Source organism: Medicago truncatula, chromosome 2 (genome assembly GCF_003473485.1).
Source record: "Medicago truncatula cultivar Jemalong A17 chromosome 2, MtrunA17r5.0-ANR, whole genome shotgun sequence".
Taxonomy (NCBI): domain Eukaryota; kingdom Viridiplantae; phylum Streptophyta; class Magnoliopsida; order Fabales; family Fabaceae; genus Medicago; species Medicago truncatula.
In genome coordinates, this window is record NC_053043.1 from 8708885 (window position 1) to 8723827 (window position 14943).

Below are 14943 nucleotides of genomic sequence, written 5' to 3' on the forward strand. Positions count from 1 at the left end.
CTATACTACTGAAGTAAACCTCACCCTTACCTTAGAAATTGCAGAAGAAATGTGCAGCAAAATCACTCTTGGCTCTACTTGCTCTTCTCCACCTTTCTCCCAAAAGTTGGTTTTCACGTACAATGCTTTCTAACTTCTATTTTTCTAACTTCCCACTTACTTAACTCCCTTCATTTCATTTAACTCCCTTTAATTCTATTAAATAATAAATAACTCCCCAAACCCCAAAATAATTATTATTTATCACCTAGTCACATTAATATTAAATCAACCATATAATAAAATATATCACACCACATAAATCACCAATATTAATTAAAATCACATATAAGACTCTAATTAAATCAAAATAAATAAATATATCGACTAGGGCGTTACACTAGAAAAGTGAAATATAGTTTTTTGCCAAAAAGTCATCTCTGGTGATGCCAGAAAAGTAAAATGATGTTATAAAACTTTAAAAGGATTGATCTTTTGAAGAAATTAACTAGTTTATTAGTTGGCTTAATTGCACTTTTGGCCCCTATATTTCAAGAAATTGCGATTTTGGACCCCTAACTAATTAAAATACAAAATAACCCCCTATGTATTGGATCTTTGGCAGTTTTGGCCCCCTAACTAATTAAAATACAAAACAGCCCCCTATGTATTGGATCTTTGGCAGTTTTGGCCCCCTAGACCAATTTTGACTCGGTCAACGCTGACGTGACACCTCAAAGGCGCCACGTGTGCATTGTTTTTATCATAAATAAATAAATAAAAGCCACATACAAATTAAAGAATTAAATAAATGAAAAAAACAACAAATAATTAAAAAAATAAAAAAGAAAGAATAAAAAAGGAAGGAAATTGTGTTCCAAAATCTGATTCTAACTCTTCTTCCTCTCATCTCTCTCTAAAACACTGATTCAAGAACCTGCTCCATTGACAGAAGCATGGAAAAGGTGGAAAAAGGATGAGTAGCTCAATGCAAGCACGATAATGAAATAATGTTCTATTGAAGGAAACGAAAGTTTCATTTTTATCAAAAGAAAAAGGAGCATATCAAATGCACTTTGACATATATAAAGGGCACAAAACAAGGCAGCTATATTAGTTGCATGTTGCTTATACATAACTTGAATAAGAATTACATCTCCATTGTTCCCTAACAATCCAATAGCCTGATATATTTATCATATAAATTCTTTTTTTCCTCCCCTACTCTGTCGTTTCCTGTCTGTATATTTATTATAAATTGCTCAGTTATTTGTTAATTTGCAGTTATAAATGCAATATTATCAGTGTTAGCATGAATAATGCAAGAATAATCTTTAATAGTATGAATATCTATTCTTGAATCAGTTAAAAAGTGTTTTAAAATTCCTCATCTGAGACACAATAACTCCTACATGTTACCTTGAATGCATGAATAAGAACTCCCTGTATTATCAATTTGATGATCTCCCAAAAAAATCATAACAATCACATACTGTTTACATTATTAAAAGTATAATGATAGTTTCAATTTATATTTCCTCATCAACTCTGTTCCTGATTGCTACAACTAGTTTACCTGTGTTTGAAAAATTAGAATGCCACTTTACTTCCTCGTGTTTCTGGTTACAATTAGAATACGAGAGAGATTCAATCAGAGCAAATCCATGGTGGTGATGAAGCAGTGGCAGAAAGCTTCAAGATTTTGGAACAAAGAGTTTTGGAGAGAGAATCGGTGTTTTAGAGAGAGATGAGAGGAAGAAGATGGAGTAACAGATTTTGGATGTCGTATTAACTTTCGATTTTGAGGCAACACACTAGCAGTCTTCTTCTTCTTCTTCTTATTCTTCTTCTTCTTCTTCTTCTTGAGTTAAGATCGATTGACATCAGGTGTTAACGAATTCATTGACATCAAATCTCAACCGTTCAAATCTATTAATCATACAATTTACAATGTTTATTGGAAAAAAGGAAACAATTAGGTATCCAAGTTGACATATGACTTTATTTACCGTCTTTTTCGTTGTTTTGTCTTGTCTGATACTCCCTCTCTCCCTGTATGCAAGCCTCCTTTGCATTTTTCACATTTCCTAAGAAAAGTTGTCAGTCTAATTAATATGTCTGTTTTGTATCTTTAATATTATCAAATTCTCCTTTGTTTGTATGTGTGTTTAGGAAAAATAATAATAAATGCGTCTAGTTATTTGAAAATGAGTTTACATTTAGGGGCAAAAATAAAGTCAAATGAGTGCTTTAATATAAGAATGGAGGTGTAGATAATAACATAGCAAGTCGCTGCCGCCGTGGCGAAAGTTCTACAACGCATGAGTTTTCTGCAACACCTTTCTTTCTTCCGTAAGCTTTAACTGACAACGACAAAGCTCCCTTCCCCTAAAATCAATTGAGCACACCTTCGTCAAAAGCAATTGGCACCACCGTATGCTTGCCTTTGACATGTTAATAGGAATTGGCACCGTCATGTTCTTATATTTGTTTTTACATTTTCACTAATACCATGTAAATTTTTTATTTTTACTGATGCCATGTTTTTCTCATGATCATGATCATGAACAGTCATTATTCATGAATTCAATTATATGTTTTTTTAGCTCTTCTATTTATGTCCAAATATGCCCGGTTAATTTCTCATAATGTGTTTATACTATTTTTACATGTCTGGCTTCTTTTCTTTTTATATACCCGATAGGTACATGGATAATGAGTGTACCGGAAATTCTGCTGTCGAGAGTTTGGAAGATCATGAGATAGTTGATCACGTGTCTAATGATTTAGAACCAAATTTGGAAAATTCCAATTCACATGAGACTAATACTATTTGTCCTATTGTTGATATGGAATTCGACTCCATTGAAGATGTAAAGGAATTCTACACATCGTTTGCCAAGAAAGAAGGTTTTGGAGTTAGTATTCGTTTCACAAAGCAAAATATTTGTATGTTGGTATGCACTAATGAAGGTAAACATCTAGTAAGGAATGAAAATGAAGAAGGTTATTCATTGATCACAAGTGTATTTTTGCTAAAATCTTGCACACATGGTTGATTGAGTGTAGATCATGATGCATTGATACAACAGCTTCCCATTTAGCCAACATTAGTGAATGCAATTTTAGTACCGCAATGATATGAGTAGCCTAATTATGTGTTAACAATAATACTAAATTTGATTTTCCTAATCAATTCAATAACTATATATTATAATAATTGACAATGGTCCATCATATATATTCTCAATGGCAGAGCCAACAACATGACGACCAATTAGCTCATCATATCATACAATATATTTACTATCTAATCTTGATTCCTTCCAAATCCAATCTTCTCTATCAAATTGTTTAGTGTTATGAGTCATAGTAGTAAGCTGCACAAAACAAATAAAATTACATGAGTTGTATGTGAATGACATAAAAAATGGAAAGGCAAGTAGAATTATGAATAAAGTAACCACAAACAAATACTTGTAATCGATTTGTCATGTCTTGCAGCAACTACAAACAAAACATCCGAAAGGAAAAACTCAAATAATAACAGCAGAATAAATAAATTACATTATAAGCACAACGATGACAGTAAATGTAACCTAAATTGAAGCCTTTAGATTAAATTGATTTGAATTGTTGGGATTTGGTGTCAACGAATCTGTTGACACCTGGTGTTAACAGATCCTCTCACTCATGACTTTCTGTCAATGGCACCATTTAGATTAAAAGACATCATGAGACCGTTGGATTCATGTAACCGGCACCATTTAGTAGAAAAATACTTTGGTTGTTGATATTATTTTAATATTCTATTTTTATTGATTAATTTTTATGTGCGCATATATCCTTTCAGGTTTTGCTGTATTTGACCAAATTTTGTTATTTTGTAGATGTATTGAACTAATTTATTTAGTTGCCTAAATGAGAAAATCAATTAAATTATTTTGGTCAATTTAATAGATATATATTTTATCGAGAGTCACGACATTATTGTACATGGTATTCTGCTAACGAGTAGTGTGTCTCGCTGTCATAAGGTGTAAAGCCTTCTCATCCACGGGCTTCACATGATATACAGAGACATAGTGCGTGAAATGCTCACGTGACCGAAGGAAGGCGTTCATTACTACGAGTTCTGCATGGCCGTGCTTAAGGAGAATAGGGCGATTCAAAGAGAAGATTTAAAGAGATATTTGTGAGATTTGCCGTTGGCTGAATTATTTAGGTAAACATGTGTTGCTTTTCTTCAATGCACTTAAACCTTTAATACTTTTGTGTTTTGTTTAGTGATTATGGTATTGATTTTGTAATGTAGTATTGGATCCACTAATCTTTGGTTGTTATATCTTTGATTTTTTTCCTTCGTTCGATTGAGAGAATCCAATTTGTTTGATTTTGAATATTAGGAGGTAGGTTTTGGAAGAAATTTTATCATCAGAAAGATCATAATTGGATTCTTGCAAAACCTACCTCTTAATATTCAAAATCAAACAATTTGGACTCTCTATCGAAAGAAGGAAAAATTAAGTTCACAGATATAACAACGAAAGCTTTAGTGGATCCAATACTACATTTCAAAATCAATAACATAATCACCAAACAAAACACAAAAGTATTAAAGGTTTAAATGCATTGAAGAAAGGCAGCACATGTTTAGCTAAATAACTCAACCAACGACGAATCTCACAAATATCTCTTCAAATCTACTCTTTTAATCGCCCTATTCTCCTTAAGCACGACCAGACTGAACTTGTAGTAATGCACGCCTCCTTTCGGTCACGCAAGCATTTCACGCACTATGTCTCCGTATATCATTTGAAGCCCGTGAATGAGAAGGCTTTACACTTTATGACAGCGAGACACACGGCTGGTTAGCAGAATATCATGTACAATAATGCCGTGACTCTCGATAAAATATATATCTATTAAATTGAGAAAAATAATTTAATTGATTTTCTCATTTAGGCAAGTAAATAAATTAGTTCACTAAATTTACAAAATAACAAAATTTGGCCAAATAAAGCAAAACCTGAAAGGATATATCGCACATAAAAATTAATCAATAAAAATAGAATATTAAAGTAATATCAACAACCAAAGTCTTTTTCTACTAAATGGTGTCGGTTACATGAATCCAATGGTCTCATGAATGGTTGTGAATTGGTGTCAACGAATCTGTTGACACCAGGTGTTAACGATTACACAAACAAAATGTTTCATAACTGTATGTACATGGAACTGAACTAATAAAATGTTTCAAACAAAAGTTAGACTAAGATTATGATATAAGTGATCTCTTTGCAATAGACTGTGAGCACATAATCTTGGTCTATGATAATATTTGCTTCAATAATTTGTAAGTCTAAATTTAGGGACTGAATAATTGCAATTTATTTATAAATTTAAAGAGTTGATTACAAATGTTTTAATTCAAGAGCCTAATTACAATTTTGTTTAAGTGCAAATTTTTTAATTTAAAGACCTATTTAAGGTGTATTTAAACCTTTTTTTTGTTATATCAACTTTCACCATCACAACCATTGTATTTAGAAATTTATTTGTGTGCTTTCCGTTTTAATTTTTTGTTATCACTTTGTTAAATAAATGTTACATTGTTTTCTGTATCTAGAGTTTCGTATTGTTTTCAGTAGTTCCAAAACCAATTTTTTAAAACCATAAATGGAATTGTTACTTTTGTAATTAATAGTAAAGTTGAATTTTATCATCTTTTATTCGTTAGATTTTTCCCCCATTTGTTTGATTAATCTAACAATTGACACTAGGGAATGAGAGGAGAGATAGCGCGTGAGAACACAGAAGGAGGGGACCCAAATCCTTTCTATTGTAGGTGTAGCCCAAAAAGGGACCAGAACGCACGAGCCAGTTTCGATCGAAAGAAGATATGCATAGATTTTTGTTGGATTGACTATAGAAAAAAGATCTTGAGTGGAAGGACATAGAAAAAAAAGATCTTGAGTGGATCGATATACAATCTCAAGAATAATGTCAAAAAAAAAAAATCTTGTGCTTGAATTTATTCAAGAAAGTGAATTTGACTGCTTAAGTATATTCATAAGGTTTGATGTTTAACAGTATTATGGTTTATTGTTTTATTATTTCTTCAATCCCTTTTTGAATGTATCAGGTGCTAGATTTCTAGGAAAATCAAATGCATCGTGCTAAATATTGGCTTGCACCCAACATCAAGTTTTCCTAATAATCAACAAAGAATTCTTCCAGATCAAATATATATTTATTCTTTTTCTTCAGGTGATGAAAGTGACCTCTCTAATGATGACACACCTAAGAAGTCAGTCCTTTATGACCATATGACAAATGGAGACAACCGAAATCAATTTAACCCCTGATCCTCTTTGGGTGTTAACCTCCAAACTCAACTCCTAGAGTTTTGCCAATAGTTGGCGCGATCACCATTCAATGTGATTCCTGTTCTAAATGGAGGTTGATTCCAACAAAGAAAAAATATGAAGAAATATGTGAACATATCCTTCACAATCATGGGAAACACGTCGTGAAAATATCGTGGGATTCCAATTCGCGTTATTTAGCCTGCATTTAAGGATTGGTGGCCTAATCCTAGTCTGCATTTCGACGAATAAGTGTTAGCTGTTGTTGTGGAATTTGTGTTGGCATTTTTATTTGTTGTCGTTGACAATATTCTATAAGGACATATGGAGTTTGAGGGAGGCAATTTGTATTTCATAGGAGTCATGGTCCATCTAAGAACCATTAAGAGGTTTTGTGACATGAAATAAATAATGTGTGTAAAAAAGAAAATACACAAATATTTGACTAAATACCAAGAGAATAAATGTATAATAATAATGATACCAATAATCCTCTATTTTTCACTCCAAATAAATTAGAACTATCATGTTCTGACGATATAAAAACAGCAGCAGCTATGTCATGGAAAAATGAATCAGCTTGATTGAAGCAACATTTAGTCTAATGATGAGCATTTAATGAAAGCTTCCAAATCTTGAACAACTAGATCAACAACATGGATTATCATCTTTTTTTATCTGTTTCATGAAAAATATCGCAATTAACCCCAAAAATAAAGCAAAGTTATCTACAATTATGTTCTCCTTTTCAACTTTCTTAGTTTGAAATTCACATCAAAAGAAAGGAAGACAAAAAGGAATATTAAAATCACCTCAAGTTTGTCTTCTCTTGCCATGTGATTCTTAGGAAGGCGACGAAACTCCAGTTAAAAGCATGCATATATCCACATTTTCTGGTGACACAAAGTCTACTGCAACTTTTGTGCATGACTGCAAGATTTTACAATATAGTGATTAAAGTTATTAACTATAGATTCAGTCAAATAATCAAAAGATATACATGTACTTTTAAACTTAAATTTAGGTAAAGAGGATTATATGATAAGAGATGTTTCACCTTCAGATTTCGAACTTGGTGAGGGCATCCAGCAGGTATAAATAGTGCTTCACCAAGCTTCTGCTCAAAAGTCCAAGGTACTACACCTGTAATTGATTAAGATTCTTGTAAATAACTAGTCACATGATGATTTAATTAATCTAGAAAGTTTGAAATGCTATGTGCTAACCAAACTCTTCATCCAGCTTCTTCTTATGCTCAAAAGTCAAATAAAAACATTGGTCATGAATAGGATGGACAACCTAAGCAACAAAGAAGTTAGTGAGACTCAAACATGTAAAAATAAATATAAGCGGAAATATTGATGAAATGTGATAATATAATACCTCTTTTACTGGAGAACAACAAGTATGCCTAAATTCTTTGGAATATTTTCTAAGATATGCTTCTAACTTTGCAGTATCTTCTCTTCGGAATATGTCCCAAAGTGCACCAGTTGTTTCTAATGTATCTTCTGTGATTGGTGGAACTTCATTTAGAAATAGCTTTCCTTTGATCTTAAAAGGACCTCCATTATCTTGAACAAGACCCTCTTTTTGAACCAGTTATTGACAATGGTTTGCATAAACATACAGACAACAGTGTCGCAAACTTTAACGTTAGGTTCCCATTTGGTGCTCCCATCGATGAAGTGAATGTTGATTTCGAACAACGGCCCCCTACCGTTTCCTGGGGTCAAAATGGTGACTTAGTTAGGCAGGCACTACTCAGAAACAGGGAAGTTACCGATTTTTCAACTGGCTTCAATAATTTCAAAAGTTATGTAGAAGGTTTCACTAATGATGTGGAGGATTTATGCTCTTAGAATAAGAGAAGGAAAATTGAAAAGCAAGTTGGTTCTATGGCACAAAGACCTGCAAGTGGAACCTCAAGTATCAAAGAAGACAGTCTTGAGGCTGTCATTGGAGTTCAACGTTCGACATTTGATCAAGCGGATGATACAAGACAGGCACATATGCCAGCAGATGCAATGGTAGACGCTAGGGAAATCCAAGAAATGGAAGGGCCTTCATAGAAAGTGAGAAAAGAAGAGGTAAATCTATTTTGTTTTCGTTCTAAAAATATTTTAATTGATGTGTTTTGAAAATATTTTTAAGCATTCAATAGTAGATACACATTTTTTATATATCTTGTGCTAACGGAATTGATTACATTCAATATTTGATATTAAATTGTGTATCTACTATTGAATGCTTATATTTTCAAAACACACATCAATAAACTATTTCTAGAATGAAAACAAAATAGATTTACCTCTTCTTTTCTCACTTTCCATGAAGGCCCTTCCATTTCTTTGATTTCCCTGGTGTCTACCATTGCATCTGCTGGCATACGTGTCTGTCTTGTATCATCCGCTTGATTAAATGCCGAACGTTGAACTCTAATGACAGCCTCAAGACTGTCTTCTTTGATACTTGAGGTTCCACTTGCAGGCCTTTGTCCCATAGAATCAACTAGCTTTTCAATTTTCCTTCTCTTATTCTGGAAGCATAAATCCTCCACATTATTAGTGAAACCTTCTGCAGAACTTTTGAAATTATTGAAGTCAGTTGAAAAACCGATAACTTCCCTGTTTCTTGGTGGCTGCCTAACTAAGTCACCATTTTGACCCCAGGAAACGGTATTTGGGGAGCCGTTGTTCGAAATCAACATTCACTTCATCAATGGGAGCACCAAATGGGAACCTAACATTAAAGTTTGCAACATTATCTGTATGTTTATGCAAACCATTGTCAATAACTGGTTTAGAAAAAGAATTGCAATATTCTTTTTGGAAATGCCTTATGTGCTCTTTTATTTTTTTAATAGCATAAATTTGCTCATCTGTTAATTTCACCTCAGTTATATGAGTCAAAATATTAACCTGTCAAAATTATTGAACAATAAAGTAAACTTAGTACCATCTTATACTTGTCGCACCAATATAACGTTTAAAGTACATAAAAGTTATAATATAATGTACCATACCGCGTCTGCCATATCACAATGGAGTTTTGTAACAGAATCTCCTCTGCCAAGGTCATCTTTGGTTCCATAAGCAATGTAACATTTTGGACCTAAGTCAAGCTTTATGACATTTGGTGGCAACTTTGCAGCAAGGTTGAGAATTCCAGATCGAGGATCGCAATACTCTTGAAATGGCAAACAACGGATAAACTCGTCACAATGGCGCGGCAGGACATTTTCAAACTCATCATAAGGTGGCCAGTATTTTAGCTTGAGCATCTCTGGCCAGAAATTTATATATCTTCTTCCCTCTTTATAACCTTCAAAGAACCGGCGAGTGTCAATTGTTACCTGCAAAGGTTTACAAAGAGAGATAAATATTGGTCTAAATTTTGGAATTAGTATATACATGACATACAAAGTTAAAGTACTAAAATATTAAGAACGAATTGGCAATTCAAGCTACATGTTTTTCTAAAGTGTATGTACGAACATCACCAAAGGAAATATAACTATGAAAAAAACTATACATTTATTTATGCATGAGTTTGACAGCATATGTCACATTTGGGCTTCCAATCTTGTGCGATTTTTAAAGAAAATTACTTTTTAAACATCCAAGACTTCCTAGTTAACTACCGCTGGTTTTTTTGGTCATTTCCATGTGTTATCAGGAAACATAGGTAGTGAAAACAGCAACGTTCATTTTTAAATCCTTCAAGCACCAACGATGAAAGACTCACTCTTGTTCATGCAATCCAAACATATTTGCTTTAAGGGAAATTAGACCTCACAAAATATACGGGGTGGAACTTTTTCCACTCAAAACATAACTTTGAATGTACGCATCTAAAAAAACATCGATTTTGCGTTGGCTGAAATTACGATATGAAAACATGTGTGATTTTCTAGAAATGCGAGTAGAATTTTTTTCTCCCAAATACATATTGTGTTTAGGCCTCCTATTACTAGTTTATTTGATCAACCTAGTACGCTTTAGACCTAGACAATTCAAATTCAACTATTTTATATGATACTAGCTATAAAAATTGAAAAAAATATCATCAAAAGTAGCCAAAGAAAACAAACCTCACAACTAGCCAAGCAATCAATAGCCTTTATATTTGAGTTATCATTTGAGCTGACACTTGAAGATGAATTTACACGCAATGCTCTCCAAGTAACGATTGGCTCCCAACTCAATCATGTCCCTTGTTTGAGAATGTTAGATATTAGAATTGGTTCACCGTTCCTCCAATAGTTGTGGAATTTAAATAGCTTTTTTCCTATAAGGTCACTTGACATTGGACGGTATATGTCATTGTAATTCTTGCAACTCGAGATTCTTTCTTTTCAACATTCTTTTGTTTTTCAATATTGCAAAAATGATTCTTCATACGACGAGATTTTGTTACCGATTTTGATATCCTCCCATCTGGAAGAATGTGTTTCAGCTCCATTACACAGCCACCACAACCACCTAGTTCTTTTGGAGCACATTCAACACTTCCATCGCTATTCACATTCCATTTGGTAAATATCTCAACATGACCCTCTAAATTACTTGTATCACAAGTTATTATTGGTAGAGGATCACCACCATGCATGTATTCATCACCTCTATTTTTGTATTGAAACATCATTTCAAAGCGTGGTGTGATACTTCCGTTGCGTATTTCTTTGCAATAACTAAGGCATATTTCAAAGGAACATTTAGGACAGCTTCTATAAAGGTCAACAATTGAAGTAGCACAATGATCACTGCTCCAAAAATAAACAAAATACAAATTAAAAGATAAAACAAAATATCATAATAAAAGAATTATGAGCTAACTATACTATAAAACACTCACATACATCAGACACGACACGGTTACATATATACCAGTAATAGTATGAAAATTTTAAAATAATTGAATGTAATCACAAATGTTAGTGTCAAGTTATATAGTATGTATAAAAGGAAAAGTAAAGATACCATACCAATAAATACGCTCCTTATGGAGTTTGTGGTATCTTCATTTTTGAACATGATTTTCCTGATATGAGAGCTTATTGTTAGTGATAAGTTTAAACTTAAAAATAATAATTATATATAATAAAAAATAAACAAAAGCTGAAGTTATACCTTGTATCCTTGCTTCAATCTCTTGTTCTTGACATTGTTCTTCAAAAATTTGTTTAAGAGATGGAAGTAGTAAATTAATCATATATCGGTGATGATGAACTTTTTCACAATCTGTGATGTTCTTGTTAGACGTCTGAATGTAACAATAAAATTATATTACTAAGTTGAAAAGTATACTCACGTTTCATTAGAGAAACAAATTTAAGGGACATTATGATTATGATAAATGACACCTTGATCATTCCTCTGGAACACAAGCAAACATTGCGATTCCCCAAGAAAAATAATACAATATAATCGTAGCACATTAGACAATTTTTTTTACTCAGCAAATAAATACAAGAAAAATAGACCAACTCAAGAGACCATGATACATGGCCCCAAGAACTCACTCACAAATCAATTCAAGTATTGGGCAATGCAACATAGGAACTAAAAAAACCCACACAAACACCTCACTAGCAAAAAAGCCAAAGCGTGTATTTATGATCATCTACATTTTGATTGATTAATGAATATTATAAACATTATTTAAATTTTAGTTGACACATCATTTAAATTTGGTAGCCTAAGATGGTTCATACTTCATCAAGTGAGTTAGCTAACCTATCACAAGTAACATGGTTCCCCCGCATGAGACATGACAACAAACAACAAACATGTTAAAAAATAATGTACGAGAGAAACCAATAAAAAGAAAAGGAGCAGGAAAAAAAGGTTAAGCTAACCTAGACATTATTATGAATGAAGAATCCACACAGTTTCGAACACAAAATGATGTGTTTGTTGTGCTATGGAATTAATAAGTTTACTGTGAGTTATCATCATATATTATACTAGATATCATAAGAGATAAGCATCAAGGTTAGAATTGAATCAATAACTATCTTTTATCAAAATGGAAATAAGAAAAACCAGGTAACTCATACAATGTATTTTAAACAAATAATTGAATCTAATCAATGAACTACCAAAGAGTATTGGTCAAAAAAATTGAATTGAATTGAATAACTACCAAAAAAAAATTGATCAAAAAAAAAAACTACCAAAAAAAGAAATTAAATTCAATCAGCAAATTATATATATACCGCTTGGTCAATTTGGGAAGAAAGATACGACTTTATTATATATATTTTTAAACTTTATACTTTATGATATTTAATAAGTGTATTTATGACATTTTTTTGTGTGGTGTATCAACGGATTTGACCGTTGACTAGGACAATAAATTTTCCACTAAATAAAACATTTCATCAATTTGGATTGAATGGATTGAATGTAGAGAAGGGTTAGATTTCAAGTTTTTTATTGTTTATATACATCTATTTATTATTTTGTAAGAAAGATATATACAACTAGAAGCCTAGTAAGACTCATTTTAACAAGTGAACTCTATTGGTGGTCCCATTACTCTTTTACTTGTGTTTGTTTCTCTCATATTAAATCAAGGTAGATAAATTGAGAAAATTCAAACTCCAATCTTTTTTAATCTCAGAAACAAAAATTAAATAAATTTTTCTTGTGATGATGATATAAAGATTTAATCTGAGAATTATGAATGACTCACTCTGTTGTTAGAAGTGAGCTCAAATCAGAGGGATATACCTAATGAATTTATGTGCTATTAGATTGTACATCAAAGTTAAGACAATTAACCATGTGATCATGGACGGTCAATATGCTAGAAAGGTGTGGTTTGGCTCAAACTAACAATACAATTTTTAGATAGTACAAAATTTGATTTTAAAGACTAGCTCGAATATGTTACTCTGAACACTGATGATGAAACAATTACTCATATAGCTTCTATAGCCTATAAAATTTAGCATTCCAGGAATATGATTTTTTTTTCTTCAAAACACAGATATTCAGGACGAAGACACTCTTGTTAATGCAAGAAAAAATAAAAAAAATAAAACATAATTTCGTTCAATGTAACAAAATTATCAACAAGACAACATGTATACATGATGGGGTTATAAATAGATCTACTAAAATACATCACTAAACATTCTGGGAAAATCCCAATGCAGGGTCTATCAAATCAACACAAATTTGAATCTATCTCAAGAGAATACATGGGATTAAGTGCGATATTGATGTAAGATTTTTACATCTCATAAAACTATTTACACGTAAGTATAATAGGATCGTTTCCTCAGGGAGTTGTGTATTTCATAAGCATTTTCACAATATTTGTCACATTAAGTGTTTGGGTATAAATTGTTTGTTTGTGTAAAACTATTTTCCTATTCGACATAAAAGTAAAACGAGAAGAGATAGGGTTATCTAGCTTGCGGTCGGAGACATCAACCAAGCGTAACAGCTGCAATCTCTCGATCGATTAATAGATTCTATCTTTTTAAACGATATTATCACAATCACTCGACAATATCATTCGTGTCCAAATGATATCGTTATTTCTAAGGGATCGTTTAAACATCGATTTCCCAAACATTTAAACGATCACAAAGTCGATTGGATAGTTTAATCGACGATTTTCCAACCGATTAAATTACCCAAAAGCATTAAGTCCTAGATTAAAAGTGATTATCAAATATTAACATCCATGTCTAGAGTGATAACTTATAAGATAGATTGTTATTCTATTTCTAGATTCAAAAGTATGTGTCCATATCATTTTGAATCTCAATAAAACAATAAAAGCAAGAATATCAACAATATTGAATAAATAGCTAGAACCATATATTAAATGATCAAAAGATTACATAATAGCTTGTTTGAATACCTCAAAACCACAAGAGTAGATATAGCTACATATGTCTATGATAGCTTTGCAAAGGATGAAGAAAAGATGAAGATTTCATGACAAGATCCATGATGTCTCAACAAATCTTGGCTTGAATCTACTCCTAACTACCTTGCTTTGTGTTTCTCTCTAGAAAATGCCCTAACCTCTCTCTAAAACCAGAAAAATGTAAAAGACAATGTAAAATAATCTCTTGGAAAGAGAAGAGAAACTATTTATATGGGCTGAAAACGTGCTCGTTCGCTTAAGTGAAGCAGCGTTCGCTTAAGCGAACCTCCAGGGAATCTTCTGTTGACCATTGAGGAGCTGCCACGTGGTTCTTATCTTACTGAAGTTGGATGAACTTCGCTCAAGCGAACTTGTGAGCGAACTTTCCTAGAGCTCTCTGGAACTTGTTCGCTTAAGCGAACCATTGGTCGCTTAAGCAAACTGAAGGCGTGCTTGTAAGCGAACATGCTGGTTGTAACACCCCGTTTCCCAAAATCAATTAATTAATAAATAAACATGCATCAGAGTAATTCCCAAACGGGTATGTCACACTACATTTTTAAATTTTCTTAAATAGAATATAAAATCTATTTAATAAGCATCCTTCAAAATCATCATTAATTTTGCAGCGGAAATTTGCATCAAAACAAAAACAGCAACTATTTAAATCTCCATAATTAAATCTTGGCATAAAAGCCTTATCAAC

At 32.3% G+C, this 14943-nt stretch overlaps 1 pseudogene; it reads right to left on the reverse strand.

The window, feature by feature from the left end:
- Positions 1-6943: 6943 nt before the first annotated feature.
- Positions 6944-14662, reverse strand: LOC25486222 (lysine-specific demethylase JMJ25-like; annotated as a pseudogene).
- Between the last annotated feature and the right edge of the window lie 281 nt (positions 14663-14943).